Raw genomic sequence first — 21036 nt, forward strand, 5'->3', positions numbered from 1 at the left:
TTTTTTGCACATGCTTTTGTTATACCAAAAGAAGACCAAGAAACCATTGCCTAACATAAGGTCCTGAAGATGCTTCCTTATGTGTTCTTCTAAGAGTTTTATAGTTTTTGTTCTTATAATTAGGTCTTTTCTCCACTTTGAGTTGATTTTTTGCATATGGTGTGAGATAGGGATCACTCTTTATTCTTTTGCATATGGCTATCCAGTTTTCCCTGCACCATTTGTTGAGGAGTCTGTTCTGTCCCCATTGAGTGGACTTGGCAACCATGTCAAAAATCAGTTGGTCATAGATATGAGGGTTTATTTCTGAACTCTCACTTCAATTCCATTGGTCTACATGTCTGTCCTTGTACCAGTGCCATGCTGTTTTAATTCCTGTGGCTTTGGAATAAGTTTTAAAATCAGGAAGTGTAAGTTCTCCAACTTCATTCTTCTTTTCAAGATTGTTTTGGCTATTTAGGGTCATTTACCCTTTCATATAAGTTTGATGATTGGCTTTTCTATTTCTGCAAAGAAGGCTGTTTGAATTTTGTTTGGGATTGCATTGAATCTATACATTTTGGGTAGAACTGACATCTTAACAATATTTAGTCTTCCAACACATGAACATGGAATGCCCTTAAATTTATGAGGTCTTCTCTTTGATTTCTGTTAGCAATGTTTTGTAGTTTGCTGTGTACAAGTCCTTTACATCCTCGGTTAGATTTATTCCTAGATTTTTTTCTTGATTTCCACTTTAGATTGTTCATTACTAGTGTATAGAAACACTACTGTTATTTAAGTGTTGATATTGTACCCCACCACTTTGCTGATTTTTTTTTTTTTGCTGAATTTTAGCTCTAGTAGCTTTGTTGTGGAATTTTTAGGATTCTCTCTATATAGGATCATTTCATATGCAAATAGGGAAGGTTTTACTTCTTCCTTTCCACTTTGGATGCCTTTTATTCTTTGTCTTGCCTAATTGCTCTAGTTAGAACTTTCGGTACAATGTTGAATAACAGCAGTGACAGTAAGCATCCTTGTCTTGCTATGATCTTACAGGGAAGCTTTTAGTTGCTCCACATCCTTATGCCAAAACCACACTGTTTCATATATTGTAGCTTATTGTTAGTCTTTAAGAAGGTCTGGTAAGTCCTCTAGCTATGTTCTTTTTCTTCAAGATTGTATTGGCTAGGTCCTTTGCATTTCCGTACAAATTTTAGGATCAGCTTGTCAATTTCTACCCAAAAAAGCCTGCTGAAATTTCTATTGCGATTGCTTTGATCTGTAGATCATTTTGGGAAGAACTGATGTATTAATAACAATTAGTCTTTGATCTGTGAATGTGGTGTATCTTTCTATTTATTTAGGTCTACCTCAATACTTAGCAATATTTTGTAATTTTCATAATAAAGGTCTGCACATATTCCTTTAAATATACTTTTTCATGGGCTTTAAATGGACTTTAAAATTTTTCACTCACCAAATATTATGTAATATTTTTCATTTTGTTCCTCTTCAGTCCAAAATGCATCTTTATTTTCTTTATGTTCTTTTAGATATTTTACAGCTTTTTAATTTTCTTTACAACTTTTTAAGAAGTGTTTTTTTTAATTTCCAAATATATGGGTTATTTCTAGTAATCTTTTTTTTATTAATTTGTAAAGTAACTTTGCTGTGATCATGGAATATGATTCTATAATATATCAATACTTTGACATTTGTTTTATGGTCTGATAACTGGTGATTTTCCATAAATGTCCTGTGTGGGCTTAAAAAGAGTATATTTTTCCAGATGTTGGGTATAGTTATCTTTATGTCTATTAGATAAAACTTCTGTTGTGCTTTTAAATTTCTTTATATAAAAGTATATAGAATCTATACTAGACCCTGATATTTTTGTTCTGCTAAATCTATTAATTACAGTTTTTATACCAAATTGATGCTCAAATTCACTGATTCAGAAACCATCCTCAAACTCTGTTTATATTTCCGCGTTCTTTTCCTTCCATCCTTACCTTCCTACCAATTCACTGACGCATTTTAAAAGCTTTAAAAATATTTTGTTCAGGTATTTTTTTAGTTATTCTTGGAAAGAAGATTTCCTAGGTATCTGTATGCCACATTATCAGACAGAGAAGTCCCAGGAGAATCCTAACTGACAAACCCAAAGAAGAAAAAAATATAGGCAAACTAAAGAGGACATTACCATTTTTTTTTCATTTTATTTTTAAAAATTTATTTATTAATTAAAAAATAAAGAAACAAAATAAAACAACATACATGATCAGCAATTCACAATATCATCACTTAGTTGCATATTCATAATTTCTTAGAACATTTGCATTAATTCAGAAAAAGAAATAAAAAGACAATAGAAAAAGAAAGAAAACGAACACAGGAAAGAAAAAAAAAAGATTACACCTACCATACCCCTTACCCCTTGCTCTCATTGATCACTAGCATTTAAACTAAATTTATTTTAGCATTTGTTCCCCCCATTATTTATTTTTATTCCATATGTTCTACTCCTTTGTTGATAAGGTAGATAAAAGGAGCATCAGACACAAGGCCCCCACAATCACACAGTCACACTGTGACAGCTGTGTCATCATTCAATCAGAGGACATTACCATTTTAAAACAAAGTAGGAAAGAAGGAAAAAAAGAAGCAAAGAAACATCCTCATCTATAGAAAATACAAAGCAAGAGGTAATAAATAAAGAAAAATATACTGATAAGCACAAAAAATGTAAATAGCTTAACTCACCCATAAAAAGACATGGGCAATTAATTAGGATGAAAACAAATTGCAGGCAAATGCTGCTTGAGCTGATATGATTAACTACTAAGCAAATCCAAGAGACTCTAGTCAAATAATTCAGACTAACAGGAAGTAGTAGAAATACTGTAGAACTAACATTCAAAATCCAATTGCCTTCTTATATACCAGCCACAATCAATTGAAAAAGGAAATTTAACCCCCACCCCAGCATTCAGAGTAGAAACTGAAGGTAGATGATCCTAGGTATAAATTTTATAAAGAAATGTCAGAACTTTATTTAAAATTATGTTACTGAAAGACACAAAATGAAGCTGTAATAAGAGCTAGTATACACAGTTTATTAAAATGTTGATTCTACTCAAAGTACGCTATCGATTAAATGCAATTTCCAACAAAATCTCAACAGGGTATTTTTAATTGAACTTAAAAAACTGATCCTTAAGTTCATTATTAGCAATCGAGTGGGCACATGCTCTACCAAATAGCATGATTAATATAGAGCTATGACTATTGAGATTTATTATAATACTACCATAATGGTAAAAGGAGAGAGAAAAAGAACCAAACATATGTGGGACCTTGTTGTAATAACAGATGAGGCATTACTGATGAGTTGGAAATTTGTGGGCTATTCAATAAATAGTGTTGGATAATTGACTACATATGTGGGAAAAATGTATTAATTCTCCAAATGACATGATATGCCAAATAAACGGCAGATGATTTAAATATGAAAAATAAAAACTTGAAATTCTTAGAGAATAACTTTATGGTTTGGGGAAAAGGAAGGGAAAAGGTTTAAGTCAACATTAAATAAGGCAGAGAAATCAGAAGTCTAAAGAAAAGTCTGATATATTTGACAAAATCAAACTTCTGTACAAAAACAGATAGTATAACCTAGCTAACTACCCTTACCACAAAGTGGATGAATCTTGAAAGCATTATGCCTAGTGAAAGAAGTCAGCCAGACAAGACAACATATTATATGATTCAGTTTATATGAAAGGCCCAAATAAAGAAATCTGTAGAGACAGAAAGTAGAATAGTAGTTGCCAGGGGCTAGGGGGAGAGGAGAATGGGGAGTGACTGCTAATTAGTTCAAGGTTTCTTTTAGGAGTTATGAATATTTCTAAAATTAGAGTGTAGTAATGGTTACACAACTCTGTGAGTATACTAAAAACCACTGATTTGTGCACTTTAAAAATGGGTGGTTATTGGGAGTGCAAGGGTAGTTCAGTGGTAGAATTCTTGCCTGCTGTGCGGGAGACCAGGGTTCAATTCCCGGTCCATGTACTCCCTGCAAAACAAACAAATAAAAAAAATTCAACAGGGTGGTGCAACGATGGCTCAGTAGCAGAGTTCTCGCCTGCCATGTCGGAGACCCGGATTCGATTCCCGGTGCCTGCCCATGCAACGACAACAACAACAACAACAACAAAAATCAACAAATGGTGCTGCGATAGCAGGACACTCACATGAGAAAATACCGAAATGTGACCCCGCCATACAGCATACAAAAAAAAAAAAGGGTAGGGTGGGGTGGATATTAATGCTGTGTCAATTGTATCTCAATAAAACTTTTTTTAAAAAAGTGAGCCACATGCTGGGGCAAGATATTTGCAACGAATATTACTGACAAAATATATCAAGAACAAAGCAATAAAAAGACAAATCCCAATAGACAACTGCAAAGAATTTGAACTGGCAAATTCTTTGCTGAAGAAACTCAATAAATTTATGTAAATATGCCCAACATCATGAGTAATGAGAAAGTTCAAACGATCACCATCACATATGTCAATTTGGAAAAGTAATTTAAAACCTGATGTTATTTTAGTGTTACCAGGATGTGGAGAAATAGGGACTCTTATACACTTGTGGTGGGGGCATAAATTGACATAACCACTTTGAAGAGCAATTTTATATCTAATAAAGTAGAAAATGCTTATATCCCTGTAATCCAGCAGTTCCAATTCTAAGGAAATTCTTGCACCATAGGAACATGTAAAATAAATCTAAAGGTGTTTATACCACATTATAATAGTAAAATTGGGCGAGGGGGTGGATTTTATGCCTATGAATAGGGTAATAAATAAATTATGGAATAGTCATGTAATGTAATATTCCATAACAATAAAATGAATATGGATAAATCTCAGAAAAAGAGTTAAATGAGTTACAAAAGAATATTTGCTCATGATGCTATTAATAGAAATTAAATTAATACACCAAAAATCATGCTATATTGCAGCAAAAGTAATAATAATAGTAAAAACATGGTAATGTCATTGACAAAACTATGTATGTGAAGGGGGTATATGGGAACTCTGTACTTTCGGTGTAATTTTTCTGTAAAACCTACAACTACTCTAAAAAATAAAGTCTATTGAAAAAACATGATAGTGGTTGCTTCTGAGACTGAGAAGGTGAACTTGAGGAATTCATCTTAATCTACCATGTTTTATTTCTTTTAAAAAATTTGATGCAAATAAGACAAATTATTGACATTTGTTCATTTGGATGACGAGTACCCAGCTTTTGTTCTTATCAGTATAAATTTTTTCAAACGAAGGAACACCTTCAAATCACTACAAAAATATAAACACTCCTAGAGAAAATGGTCAAGTGACACAGCAGGCAGTTTTAATCGGGGGAAATATAAATGGCCAACAAACACAAAGATTTGTCCAAACTGATGAGAAATCTGGGAAATGAAAATTGAAACACCAATACGCTGGTCTTTTGCTTTTCAATTGACAATTTTAAAAAAATAGTAATAACCAGTATGGAGAAACAGGTATTCTGACCCCTAGCTGAATGGAGTATAAAAGGGTACAAACTTATTGGAAGGTGGCAGTTTTGTGAAATATACGTGGCAGATTTTCAAATTTGTCCTCAAGCTGACTCAATTGTTGGATTGATTATGATTATACTACCCTGTAATTAATAGTAAAACTCAATTATCAGTAACTTGACCTGTGTAGATGACTCTATCTCCCTATGTTGAAGACATGTTGCCTGCGATTCACAGCAATCTCAGGAATCAGGGCCTCTTCTAACTTGTGCCCTGAGGTGGGTGACCTTCATTCCCTGGGTCAGCTAACAGCCCCAGACATCATCACATATGCATTCAAGTCAGCTGGATGGAGGCAATGATAAAGAAGAAGGAGCAAAGTGACACCAGCTGTCTCTTAGGGAAGGTTCTTGGAAGTTTCCATATGATACTTTTGCCTTCATCTGTTGTCCAGAACTTAGTTATATGACCACACCCAGTTACTAGAGAGTCTGAAAAATGTAGTCTTTATTGTAGGTGGCAATGGACCAGCTAAATTATCTTGTTTGTTTTTCTTTTTGGTAAAGGAAGTAGGGGAGAATAAATAGTAGGAAAGAAATAACAGTAGTAGCTATACGTGTGTAAAGACAATATAGTTATTTTATTTGGATCTGCTCTTTCATGAGCCATGTAGAGAACCCTGTTGGCACCTTACCTAGGTCTCCTTAGCCTTGCCAACGTACTCTTCCCTTAGCTGTTGTGAGTTTTGGCTGCTCTTCACTCACACTTGCCTCCTTCTTCAGAGAATTGCCCTTGGCCTATAGCCGTCAGCTCACAAAAAAAATGACTGGGAGGTTACACCCGCCCCTGGAAGGGGGGGAGGGAGTGCAGCCAGTAACTGACTGACATAGGCATAAAGAAGCCCTGCTCTTACCTCAAGGCAAGCCCCACACACCACTTGGTACAATTCCCCCTACAGAACAACTTATTCCCAGTGAGATCAGATTGAGACGATACCCAACTGAGACCACATTCTTCACTGATAACACATTATTTGTTCCTGCCCCTTTACCTTTCTCCTTCCCATCTTTATCTCACTTTTTGACAGCATGCTTTCAGTAAATCATGTTCACAAAAATTCTCACCTCAGGCTCTGCCTCTAGGGAACTTGACCTAAGACTTGAACCATCTACTGGGTAGCCTAGGTTTCTGCCCTATCCGGTAACCTTAGCCTACTATAATAATTTGGACAGTTCTGCCCCACTGACTTTGGACTTGGCTATGAGACTTGCTTTGGCCAATAGGATGTTACTGAATATGATGTGAGCAAAGGCTTTAAAATGTATCAGAGTGGTTTGGATTGGGCTCTTGGAATCCTAGATTCTGTCATGAGAGGAACATGTCCCAAATAGCTGTTGGTCCCAAAATGAGAATTGTGAAGGACTTGAATCCCATCCACAACCTGAAGCCAAGCCCAGTGATCCCAGTTGATGCCGGCAGACCTGTAGCTGAACCTCAAACCCATGAGTGAGGAATCAAAGCTTATTGTTTAGGGGTTAGTCATTGTTTGGGGACTGTGTATTTTGCAGCTGAAGAATAGCTAATAGAGTCTTGTTAGGAATAAACACTCAGTTTCTTAGGTTTTTGCACCCTTCCATTTTTAAAGGGAGCATCTAAATGGCCAGGGGGAGGTCGACTTACATGTGTATCTCCTACCTGCTGATACCTGGAGGTGATCATTGAGATACATTCCCCGATGGCCCCTCTCTGTGATTTAATCGCCTTGGCTTTTGCTTGCTCTGTGGCTACCTCAGAGTCCTGTCTTGCCTCCTCTGTGTCTACCCGTGGTGGTCAGATCTCCAGAAGTCCCTGCTTCCCCATGGCTCACTCTTCTCTGAATAGTTTACATACAATTCCTGGGCCAGGTGTAGGCACAAAGGCCTAGCCATTTGAGCCCAATCTAGAACAGTATGAAGGGCAATGCTTACTTGAAAACTCTCTGCAAGATCAGCCAAGGCTTTGTTGGACCTGCATTACAACTTGATTTTTTCCTCTGCCAAGCATTGCGTTCTAGTTTGCTAGCTGCCTGGAATACAATATACCAGAAACGGAATGGCTTTTAAAAGGGGGAATTTAATAAGTTGCTGGTTTACAATTCTAAGGCTGAGAAAATGTCCCAATTAAAGCAAGTCCATAGAAATGTCCAATCAAAGGCATCCAGGGAAAGATACCTTGGTTCAAGAAGGCCGATGAAGTTCAGGGTTTCTCTCTCAAGTGAGAAGGCACATGGTGAACACAGTCAGAGTTTCTCTCTCATCTGGAAAGGCACATGGTGAACACGGTCAGGGTTCCTCTCTCACCTGGAAGGGCACATGTCGAACATGGCGTCATCTGCTAGCTTCTTCTCCTGGCTTCCTGTTTCATGACGGTCCCCAGGAGGCATTTTCCATCTTCATCTCCAGAGGTCGCTGGCTGGTGAACTCTGCTTCTTGTGGCTATGTCATTCCTCTCTGCTCTCTCTGAATCTCTCATTCTCCAAAACGCTTCCTGTTTTATAGGACTCCAATAAACCAATCAAGACCCACCCAAATGAGTGGAGACATATCATCACCTAATCCAGTTTAACAACCACTCTTGACTAAATCACATCATCCAGGAGATGATCTGATCACAGTTTCAAACATACAGTATTGAATAGGGATTATTCTACCTTTATGAAATAGGATTTTGTTTAAAACATAGCTTTTCTAGGGGGCATACTTCCTTTCAAACCAGCACACATGGCTTCCTACCCCATCCCTCCATGGGTGATGATTCATAATGAATATTTTGCACCCCAAACTCCATGTCAGTGTCATGGATACATTGGAGGTGACAAAAAAAGGTCCTTACCTTTCTATGTATAAGGTGAAAGAGAAAAGCACTGAATCATCTTTAAAATATCATTTCAGTTATAACTGTTAAGTATATGGAATATTTGTATCACAATTAGCTCAACGGAGAACTTGACTGCTAACTAACCAAATTGAAGTACATTCTCAGTAAGAATACAACTCAATTTTGTTTCCTTGAGTATGGCAGATTTCCTTTGTTGTTTTTTATTGCCATTAATAATTTTCTTGTTGTCAAATTGTGCCTGTTCTCACCACTGTTTCACTGCAGAAACAGTGTCTTTGAAGGTAAAAATCAGGGTAGTGCAGAATAGGAAAAAAACTAGATTCTAAATCTAAAATTTTGTATCCAGCAAAACGGATTCAAAACTCCTTCAAAATGAGGATATGATACAAATATACTCAGGCATGAAAGGCCTCAGAAGGTTTGCCATGCAAAAGCCTACATTTAAAATAACAAGAAGACAGACAAGTCTAGAAGATGCCACAAGGAATATGAAGTGAAGGTGATCCATTAACTTTGTTAAGTATTTTTGTTGTTGTTTCTTTAAAAAAAGTATATATATTTTCAGATAATATCAGCATAAACTGAAGAAAGTCATCACTTCTGGGCAACAGAAGAGGTTTCCTAGAAGCAACTTTTGGGCCTTATTATGGGTAGTCTTGGCTTTTCTACTGCAGAAATTAGCTTCATAGGAGCAAGCCTCAAAATCCAGCCTCTCCAAGATTATCAATTAATTATATCTCCCTATCCTTTAGTGTTGATAAAGGACGTTTTCCCTTTTCAGCAGGAAAAAGTCAGAATGGGCATTGCCCAGCGATCCCTATAGATTGAGAGAAGGGCCAAAGGAAAAGAAGGAGTTATAACAGAGAAAATAAGATTTAATAAATCTATATATAGAATTTATAGTGCTGAATCACTATATTGATATTTTGTCTAGCCTCCGATGTTTTAGAGCAGCTAGAGGGAAAAATCTAAATTAGTCAAATGGTAACCTATAACAAACTCTGAAATCTGTTCTGTAACTACTTGTTGAAATGTACTTTGAAAATTGTTGCCTTTTCTTTCTTTTCTTTGTATATATGTTACATTACACAATAATAAAAGGGTTTTTTAAAAAAGAAAGTCCACACTTTTTAAAGCACAAGTGGAACATTTTCAAAACTTGGTTATGATTAGGCCATACAGAAGGTCTCAGCAATTTCCAAAACAAAGAAATCATGCAAAATGTGTCTGGCATGAAACAGAAAATTGAAAATCAGAATGGGAAAGTAACCATAGATTTAGAAGAAATTATAATAATTATAAAAAACTACTTTGTTCACGGCTCTGCAAATAAAATTAATAAAAAGAGAGATTTCATAGGAAACAGTACATTATGAAACTGACTACAAAATGCAGAAAAGATCAAAACAATTTGTTACTATAGAAGAAAGTGAGATTGTACAACGGAGCTTCTCTGACTGTACTCCACAAAAGGAAGGAGGTATAGACAGTCTTACAAGAACATTCTAACAAACCTTCAAGGAAGGGAAAATTTTGATATTTTAAACCTTCTTCTGAACCCAAAAAGAATATGAATGCCTCCAAAATTGTTTCCAAAGCAAATGAAACACTGATGCTCAAAACTCAGAGATAGCACGAAAAGTAAATTTACAAACAATATCATCTTTGGTGATAGATGCAAAAATATGGAACAAAATATTTATAAAAATATTTAGCAATGCATTTTAAAAATTACATACTATGATCAAGTTGATTTAACTATAAGGATAGTTAAATATTAGGAAATTTATTAATTGCACAAAGATCCCTATAGATTGGGAGAAGGGCAAATGTAATGTAATTCTTCATGCTAATACAAAGAAGAAAAAACATCTGATCTTGTCCTAGAGGTTGGAAAGCATTTGATAAAATTTAACATAATTTTCTGATAAAATTCTTAATAAAACAGATATAGATTGATTCATCTTAATATGGTATCAATATATACCTTAAAAACAAAACCCTGCAGTATGCCTAATGGTGAAACTTGAAGCATTCCTAAATACTAATTATCACCACCACTATTTAACACCGTCTTCAAATATCCATTCAAAAAGTTAAATTAAAAAGATCTGAAGTGTAGGCCCTTCCTTGAGCTTTCCCAGGTGGGGAACCTGAGGCTCTACTGCAGGCTGAGGCAGGTCAGGGTAGAACCCGGTACTTGTGCCTCCAATGGGCTCCTTTTTGGCACTGAGATGCCTGAGAAAGCTGGTGCAATGAATAAGGGTAAAAGCCAGAGTAAGAGACCAGAGAGACCACTTCCTCCCTCTGGTCCTATGACAGATGATCTTAAAGGTTGTGTTACTATAGCCATCCAGGCCAAACTTGGCTCCAAGCAAAATGCTGTAACAGATTTGACACCTGGAGCCATACAGGTAGCTGTTGTAGCACATCCCTCAGAAGAGAGGCTAATGCAGAACTCTGTCTAAGAACTTTCCAAGGTCTTAGAACTCAGGAAGAGTGATGTGGTTTTGGATGAGCTTTATTCTTGATTTTTCTATAACAAGAGACCGAAGTGATTATGGAGGTGACTCATACTCAGAGCATTGTGCTAACTAGGAGCCATCATGGACCCTGCCTTCAAAGAGCTCCTGTCTGGAAGAAGAAACAGACATGGTGCAAATATAAAGGGAACAGGGAACGTCAAGAAATGAGACTCCAGAGATCATAAGACAAATGAAAAATAATTACTAGAGATAAGATACTGTCTAATTGCTATAAAACCTGAAATCTGTATCCACTGTGTTTTACCAGGTCAATTATAGATTCGGTCAACTAGTAGGGTTTCTTCACCAAGTCCCGCATATTGTCAGAGAGCCTTCTCTAGGGAAAGATTTAAGCTGCAGAAGGTCTAATCCCTGAGGAACCACGAAGAAACAGTTGGCTTCTTTTTTTTGCTTGTATGCTGTGTGGTGGAGTCACATTTCAGTATTTTTCCATGTGCATATCCTATTATTGCAGCACCATTTGTTGAATTTTTGTTTGTTTTTTTGGGACGTGCATGGACCGGGAATCAAACCCAGGTCTCCTGCATGGCAGGAGAAAATTCTACCACTGAACAGCCCTTACAGCCCCAGTTGACTTTTCTTTTCTTTTTTTAACTTTTTTTATTGTGTAGTATAACATATATTCAAAGCAATAGTTTAATATAATAGAAATAAAAAAGCAAAAGTTTTCAAATCACTCTTCAAAAAGTGGTTACAGGATAGATCCCAGAGTTTGTCATGGGCTACTATACGATTCTCTCATATTTTCCTTCTAGCTGTTCCAGAATATAGGAGGCTAGAGGACTTAAATACTTTTTTATCATCACAGTCAACTTTTTTTCCTTCTTTTTTTTGTGAACAATAACATATATACACAAAAGCTATAAATTTCAAAGCATAACACCACAGTTAGTTGTAGAACATATTTCAGACTTTGACATGGGTTACAATTTATGTTTTTACTTCTAGCTGCTCTAAAATACTGGAGACTAAAACAGATATCAATTTAATGATTCAGCATTCATCTTCATTTGTTAAGTCCTATCTTCTATGTATAATCCCATCATCACCTTTGATCTTTCCATACCTCTCATTGGGGTTGTTTGGGCTATGGCAATTCTAAATTTTTGATATTGAAAGGGTCTGTCACTAATATGGGGTAGGGAGGTGGAACTATCTGATGTTCTGGAGAAGCTAAGCTAGGTTTCAGGACTTATCTGGACCAGGAACCCATCTGGAGGCTGAAAGTTACTCTAGTGCCTGGAACACTTGTGGAATCTTATATATGGCCCCAGGTGTTCTTTAGGACTGGCTGGAGTGGTCCTGATTGGGGATTGGCAGGTTATGAAAGGTAGCAAGATCTAGCTGAAGCTTGCGTAAGAGCAACCTCCAGAGTAGCCTCTATTTGAACTCTCTCTGCCACTGATACTTTATTAATTACACTTCTTTTCCCCCTTTTGGTCAGGATGGAATTATTGACCTCACGGTGCCAGGTCTGGATTTAACCCTGGGAGTCATCTCCCATGTCGTCAGGGAGACTTTCACCCCTGGATGTCATGTCCCATGTAGCGAGGAGGGCAATGATTTCACTTGCAGAGTTGGTCTTAGAGAGACTGAGGCCACATCTGAGCAACAACAGAGGTCCTCCGGAAGTAACTCTTAGGCATGCCTATAGTTAATCTGATTGGAAGACAGCTTCTTCATGAGCAGAAACTATTAGTTTGTCTTCCCTCCAAATCTTTCAAAAAATATATGCAGAAAGTAAAATGACAGCCTACTCAATGGGAGAAAATATTCAGAAACCACATATCTGATAACGGTTTAGTATCTAGAATATATAAAGAAACCGTACAATTCAACAACAAAAAGGCAAACAACCCATTTTAAAAATGGGAAAAAACATTAATAGATACTTTTCTAGAGAGGAAATATGAATGACTAAATATCGTATGAAAAGATGCTCAGCTTCAATAGCTATTAGGGAAATGCAAATCAAAACCACAATGAGATACCATTTCATACCTGCTAGAATGACCATTATAAAACAAAAAATAAAAAACAGAAAACCACAAGTGCTGAGGAGGATGTAGAGAAATAGGTGCACTTGTTCACTGTTGGTGGGAATGTAGAATTGTGCAGCTGCTCTGGAGGGAGGGCAGCTTGGCAGTTCCTCAGGAAACTAAGTATAGAATTGCCATGTGATCCAGCATTCCTGTAGGTATATATGTGGAAGAACTGAAAGCAGAGACACAAATAGACATTTTCACACTGATGTTTATAGAGGCACTATTCGTGATTACCAATAGATGGAAACAGCCCAAATTTCCATCAATTGATGAGAGGATAAACAAACTGTGGTGTATACATATGACGGAATATTATGCAGCTGTAAGAAGGAATGAAGTGATGATGCATACAACAATAAGGATGAAATTTGAGGACATTATGTTGAGTGAAACAAGCCAGAAACAAAAGGAAAAATATTGCATGGGCTCACTAATACGAACTAACTGTAATAAGCAAACTCAGGGAGTTAAATCCGAGAGTCTAAGTTATCAGGAGATAAAAAGAGGGTGGAGATTGGGCAATTGATGCTTTAAGGAGTACAGAGTGTTTAGTAAGGTTGATTGTAAAGGTTTGGAATGAATAGCACAATACTGTGGGTTGGTACCACAATACTGTAAGGGCAATTAACAAAGCTGAGTGTGAGTATGGGTGAAAGAGGAAGGGTAGGGTCATGTGTGTCACCAGAAGGAAAACAGGCAAAATTTGGGACTGTGTAACTTAGCAAAACCTAGAGTGGATGATGACAGTAGTTAATTATACAAATATAAGAAAGTTCTTACGTGAACTAGTACAAATGTTCATCACCATTACAAGGAGTCAATAGGGTGGTATGTGGGAAAAATAAAATTAATGCAAATTAAGGACTGTAGTTAACAGTAACACTGTAATATTCTTTCCTTAATTGTAGCAAAGGCACTACACTAAAGATAAATGTCAATAATAGGGTGCTATGAATGATATGGGTTTTTTTTTTCCGGAAGAAATTAGAATGTTCTAACATTGATTGTGGTGGTGAATGCATAACTATGTGATTATACCAACAGCAATTGATTGTATACTTAGGATGGATTGTATGGTATATGAGGGCAACCTATCACTAGATCTTGAAGATGTCTTCCTACATTTTCTTCTAGGAGTTTTATGGTACTGATATATATATTTTTTATTAATTAAAGAAAAAAGAAATTAACACAACATTTAGAAATCATTCCATTCTACATATGCAATCAGTAATTCTTAACATCATCACATAGATGCATGATCATCATTTCTTAGTACATTTGCATCGATTTAGGAAAAGAACTAGCAAAACAACAGAAAAAGATGTAGAATGTTAATATAGAGAAAAAGATAAAAATAATAATAATAGTAAAAAAAAGAAAAGGAAAAAGAAAAAAGACACAAACAAACAAACAAACAGACAGACAAAAAAAAAACCTATAGCTCAGATGATGGTACTGATATTTATAGTTAGTTCTTTGACCCATTTTGAGTTGCTTTTTGTAGAGGATGTGAGATATTTTTTTGATTATGGATATCCAGTTCTCTTAACACCAATTATTGAAGAGACTATTCTATCCCAGTTGAGTTGACTTGGTAGCTTTGTTAAAAATTAATTGACCCTCCTTTAGAAAATGCTTGTAAGAAAACAGGGGCCTAGATTATAAGCTCTTATAGCAGAAACATTTAGTCTGAAGTGGTAATTATTATTTCTGGATTTTGAGAGTCTGTTTTATATATGTATAATCCAATATTTAGAGATAAGAACAAAGTCAATACGCTGGGATTAACGTAATTCGGAACACAGGGTAAGGAAGACACCTTCCATATTTTAGAACCTTACCTACTCTTTGAGACCAAAGGAAGAAATGTTTATTTTGTATGGAAACTAAATTGTCTGTAGCAACCTGTCTGGATGGCTAATTTGAACAATTCAAACACAGGGAGGCCAGAATAAGAATGAGGACATTTAATCCTGTATAGTTTAATGTAATGCCTGGATACATCCTAGAATATATTAAGCAGATAATCAAAAAGTATTGGCAAAGTCCTTTGAGGGATGGGAGAAAAAAATATGGAACTATTAAACTTTACCATCAGAGAATCCCCTGATACTGTGTCAAACTTTAGGGACACACAAATCAACAGGTCAAGCCCTTGATCTTGAGGCTTACTCTTGTGAAGCTTATGTAGATAGTAGAGAAGCTTAGCCTACCTGTAGGTATGCCTAAGAGTTACTTCTGGAGGATCTCTTTTGTTGCTCAGATGTGGCCTCACTCTCTCTAAGCCCAACTCTGCAAGTGAAATCATTGCCCTCCGCCCTACGTTGGACATGACATCTAGGGGTGAAAGTCTCCCTGGTGATGTGGGAGATGACTCCCAGGGATGAGTTCAGCCCTGGCAACATGGGATCAACAATTCCATCCTGTCCAAAAGGGGGGAAAAACGTGTAACTTATGAAGTATCAATGGCAGAGAGAGTTCAAATAGAGTCGAGAGGCTACTCTGGAGGTCACTCTTATGCAAGCTTGTCAGACATTGCTACTATCATAACTTGCCAAACCCCAATCAAAACCATTCCAGCCAATCATATAGAACACCTATGGCAATAAATAAGACTCTACAAAGGTTCTATGCACTAGAGTAACTTTCTAGAAACTTACAACCTCCAGAGAGTCCCTGGAGCAGATAAGTCCTGAAACCTAGAGGGCCCAGCCTCACCAAAACGTTGGCTAATTCCATCTCCCTATCCCAAATTGTTGACAGCCCCTTCCAACATGAAAAAGTTAGAATGGCCATAGCCAAATGCCCCTAGGGTGGGATAGAAAGATCAAAGGTGATGGTGGAGTTATACAGAAAGGTAGGGTTTAAGAAATGAATATGATTGCTGAATCATTAAATTAATACTTCTTTTAGTCTCCAGTATCTTAGAGCAGCTAGAAGTAAAAAACTAAAATTGTGGAATTGTAACCCATACCAAACTCTGAAATCCATTCTAACTAATTGTTGTGCTGTCCGTTGAAATTTATTATTTTTTGTTTTTGTATATATGTTATTTCTCAGAAAAAAGAAAAAGAAGTTGATTGTGATGGTAAAAAAAAATTTATTCCTTCTAGCTTTCTATATTGTGAATCAGCTAGAAGGAAAAATCTGAGATGATGGTATGATAGCCCCGTGACAAACCCTGGAATCTGTCCTGTCACTATTTGCTGATGAGTGCTTTGAAAACTATTGCTTTTTTCTTTCTTTGCTTTGTATATGTGTTATATTATACAATTTAAAAAGTTAAAACAAAATTCAATTGACCATAGATTTGATGGTCTATTTCTGAGCTTTCAATTTGATTCCATTGATCAATATATCTATCTTTATGCCAGTACCATGCTGTTTTGACCACTGTGGCTTTATAATACGCTTTAAAGTCAGGAATGTGATACCTCAGACTTCATTCGTCTTTTGCAAGATTTTTTTTGGCTATTTGAGGCCTCTTCCCCTTCCCCTACAGGTTGATAATTAGCTTCACCATTTCTGAAAAGTAGGCTGTTGGAATTTTGATTGGTATTGTATTGAATCTGTAGATCAGTTTGGGTAGAATTCACATCTTAACGACATTTAGCCTCCCAATCCATAAACATGGCATGTCTTTTCATTTATTTAGGTCTTCATTGAATTCTTTCAGCAGTGTTTTGTAGTTTTCTGTGAAAAGTCCTTTACATCTTTAGTTAAGTTTATTCCCAGATATTTGACTCTTTTAATTGCTATTGTAAATGGAATTTCTTTCTTGATTACCTCCTTGGATAGCTCTTTACTAGTTTATAAAAGCACCATTGATTTTTGCGTGTTGATCTTGTATCCTACCACTTTGTTGAACTCATTTATTAGCTCAAGTAGCTTTGTTATCATTTTTTCCTCAGGATTTTCTAAATATAGAATCATGTTATCTGCAAATAGTGACAGCTTTACTTCTTCCTTTCCAATTTGGATGCCTTTTAGTTCTTTTTTTTTTTTTTTTTCCTAATTGCTCTAGCTAGAACTTCTAGCACAATGTTGAGTAGCAGTGGTGAAAGTGGGCATTCTTGTCTTCTTCCCAATCTTAGAGGGAAGGCTTTCCACCTCTCACTGCTGAGTTTGATGTTCGCTATGGGTTTTTCATCCATGCTCCTTCTCATGTTGAAGAAGTTTCCTTTGATTCCTACCTTTTGACTTGTTTTATCATAAAAGGACTCTGAATTCTGTCAAATAACTTTTCTGCATCCATCGAGAGGATCATGTGATTTTTCCTTTTTGATTCGTTAATGTGGTGTATTACATTAATTGATTTTCTTATGTTGAAGCATCCATGTGTACCTGGAATAAAATCCCCCTTGGTCATGGTGTAAAATTCTTTCAATATGCTGTTGGATTCAGTTTGCAAGTATTTTGCTGAGGATTTTTGCATCTATATTCATTAAGATATTGTTCTGAAGGTTTCCTTTCCTATAGTATATTTCCCTGGCTTTGGTATTAGGGTGATGTTGACTTCATAAAATGAGTTCGATCGTGTTCCCTCTTCAATTTTCTGGAAGAGTTTGAGCAGGAATGATATTAATACTTCTTGGAATGCTTGGTAAAATTCACCTGGGAAGTCATCCAGTCCTGGGCTTTCCTTTTTTGGGAGGTTTTTGATGACTCATTCAATTCCTTTACCTATGATTCGTTTGTTGAGGTCTTCTATTTTTTCTCGAGTAGTGTAGGTTATTCATATGCTCTTGGGAAGTTGTCCATTTCATCTAAGTTGTCTGTTTTATTGGCCTACAGTTGTTCATCGAAACTTCTTACGATCTTTTTTATTTCTTCAGGGTCTGTGGTAATCCACCACTTCTTGTTCCTGATTTTATTTATTTTTCAGCTCCTCTCTTTTTTGCCTTTGTCATCAGGTTAAGGGTTTGTGGATTTTATTAATCTTAAAGAAACACTTTTTGGCTTTATTATTCTATTTTTTTTTTACTCTTCATTTCATCAATTTCTGTTCTAATCTTTGTTGTTTCTTCCCTTCAACTTTCTAGGGGATAAATCTGCTGTTCTTTCTCCATTTTATTCAGTTGCTCACTTAGGTCATTGGCTTTAGCTGTTTTTATGTAGGCATTTAAGTCTATAAATTTCCCTTGCAACACTGCCTACACTGCATCCCATAAGTTTTGAAACATTGTATTCTCATTTTCATTCATCTCAAAATATTTACTGTTTTCTCTTGTAAATTCTTCTTTGCCCGTTTGATTGCTTAGGAACATATTGTTTAACCTCCATCTATTTGTGCATTTTCTGGTTCTCCATTTGCTATTGATTTAGAGCTTCATTTCATTATTGTCAGATGAAGTGCTCTGTATAACCAATTTTTTTAAGTTTATTAAGACCTGTTTTTTGCCCCAGTATATGGTCTGTCCTGGAGAATGTTGCATGAGCACTTGAGAAGAATGTATATCCCACTGTTTTGGGATGTAACATTCTATATATGTCTGTTAGGTCTAGTTCATTTATCATATTATTTAGGTTCTCTGTTTCTTTATTGGTTCTCTGTTTAGATGTTCTATCTATTGGAAACAGTGATGCGTTGAAGTCTTCCAGTATTATGGTAGTGACATTTATTCTCCCTTTAGTTTTGTCAGTATTTGCCTCATGTACTTGGGGCACCTTGATTAGAAGCATAGATATTTATGATTGTTATTTCTTCTAAGCCCCTTTTAATAATATGGAGTCCTTCTTCATCTCTTATAATATTTTTGCATTTAAAGTCTATTTTGTCTGAAATTAGTATAGCTACCCCAGTTTTTTTTTTTTATCTGATTACTACTTGCATAGGATATCTTTTACCATCCTTTCACTTTTAACCTATTTGTATCTTTGGGTCTAAAATGAGTCTCTTATAAACAGCATATAGATGGATCATCATTTTTTAATCCAGTCTGCCAATCTGTGTCTTTTGATTGAGGAGTTTAATGCATTAACATTCAAAGTTATTACTCTAAATGCAGTTCTTACTTCAAGTGTCTTATCCTTTAGTTTTTAATCCATCAGATCTATTTTCTCTCTTTTTCTTTTTATTCTTTAGTTACCCTTACTAATGCTCTCCTCCATACCTCTCTCTCCTCCCTTTTGTTTTCATCTGGCAGAATATCCTTTAGTAATTCTTATAGGGCCAGTCTCTTATTAATGAACCCTCTCAGCTTCTGTTTATCTGAAAATATTTTAAACTTTCCTTCATTTTTGAAGGACAGCTTTGCTGGATAGAGAATTCTTGGTTGTCAATTTTCTCTTTCAGTACCTTAAATATATCGTACCACTGCTTTCTCACCTCTATGGCGTGTGATGAAAAGTTAGCATTTAATTGGTTTCCCTTGCATGTGGCGAATTGCTTTTCTCTTGCTGCTTTCAGAATTTTCTCCTTCTCTTCGGCATTTGACAGTTTAATTAGTATATGTCTTGAAGGGGGTCTATTTGGATTTATTCTGTTTGGAGTACATTAGCCTTCTTGGATTTGTGTATTTATGTCATTTATATGGGTTGGGAAATTTTCAGCCCTTATTTCTTTGAATATTCTTCCCAGCCCTCTTCCCTTCTCTTCTCCTTCTGGGACACCCATGATGTGTATGTTTAGGCACTTTGTGTTGACAATCAAATCCGAATCCCTGCCCCAATTTTTCCATTTTTTTCTTTTGTCTTTTGTTTTTCTTTTGTCTGTTTGAATATGGTTGCTCTGTCTGATTCTTTCTTCCACCTCTTCACTCTGCTATTATATGTCATATAACACATAATCATTCGGGCCGGTCTTATTAAAGAAAACTGTTATATGATTTACTTTTCATCAGTCTATTCTGGCAAGCTTCTAATCCCATCAGAACCACGTGGATCAGTGAGAGCCAGCGCGCATAATTCAATAGCATCGCCACTGCAGTGACCGACACCAGTTTTGGCCAACAGGGTGCAGTGTATTCCGGACTTCCTCAAAGCTGGGCAGTAGTTGGCGAGGATGACTATTTTGGCTTTGCCTTGCCTGATCATCTTCAGAGTTTGCTTGCATCTCAGCACGGATTTTCCACTTTTCATAGCGAGTTGGAACCTAGAGTTGAGCGATTCCAGTGACGTTTTCATCTTTTTTGCAGCCACCATTTTCCTTCCTTAGGTGCGGGACGTCCCCCAACCAAGAGCAGCCACCAGGATGGCCTGGGAGTGAGATAGGAAGGATTTCCCTCCAATACATTTTTAATTTCATCTACAGTGTTTTAATTTACATAATGTCTGGTGTTTTTTTTTTAAATGTATTCTTTCAAATTTTTCTTTAAGGTCTTCTAGTGTCTTCTTAATATCCTTTATTTCTTCATACACATTTCCCTTTGAATTGATTCAGGAGATTTGTTTGAACAACTTTGATTAATTGCCTCAGAGTTTGTGTCTTCTCTGACTTTTTAATTTGTTCCTTTGGGCCGTTTTTCTTGAGTTAGTGTGCCTTGTGATGTTTTTTGCTGACATCTGGTCATCTGATTATCTTGATGGATCTATTCTGCAGATCGATTTCTCTCTCTTATCTAGGGTTTAGTTATTGCCTGACTTTGTATTAGGGCACTGCTTTGACTGTTGGGTCAGCAGTATTTCTCAGCCTGAATAGGGCCAGGTACCCATGCATGGGGTGTAGACCAGCTCTGATGTGCCTGGGATAGGATCTGAAGAGGCTCTGAAAAGCCCTGAGGTTTTCCCCTGCACTTTCTGACCTGTCCAGCAGATGGTGCTCTTTGGTTGCTTAATTGCCCTCTGAAACTGTTTCCCTCTGGGAGCCCTATAGCTTCTGATTGAGTGGGGTTGGAACTGGGGTTCCTGTGGCCTCACTTCACTGACCAAAATCTGACTCAGTGTGGGGCTGTGTCCCCCTCTGAACTTGTGACAGAGAACTGCCACATCTGCCCCAGTCTGCAGCCATCCCCCAAACAAGGATCAGGTGGCACACTGCTGTTTCCCTCAAGGGTCCGGGCCGGCACTG

The 21036-nt window shown here is 36.5% G+C and overlaps 1 pseudogene; it reads right to left on the minus strand.

Moving 5' to 3' along the window:
- Nucleotides 1–19871: 19871 nt before the first annotated feature.
- LOC143683854 (large ribosomal subunit protein eL30 pseudogene) lies at nucleotides 19872–20171 on the minus strand (annotated as a pseudogene).
- Nucleotides 20172–21036: the final 865 nt, after the last annotated feature.

This window comes from Tamandua tetradactyla, chromosome 1 (assembly GCF_023851605.1).
Source record: "Tamandua tetradactyla isolate mTamTet1 chromosome 1, mTamTet1.pri, whole genome shotgun sequence".
NCBI classification, from domain to species: domain Eukaryota; kingdom Metazoa; phylum Chordata; class Mammalia; order Pilosa; family Myrmecophagidae; genus Tamandua; species Tamandua tetradactyla.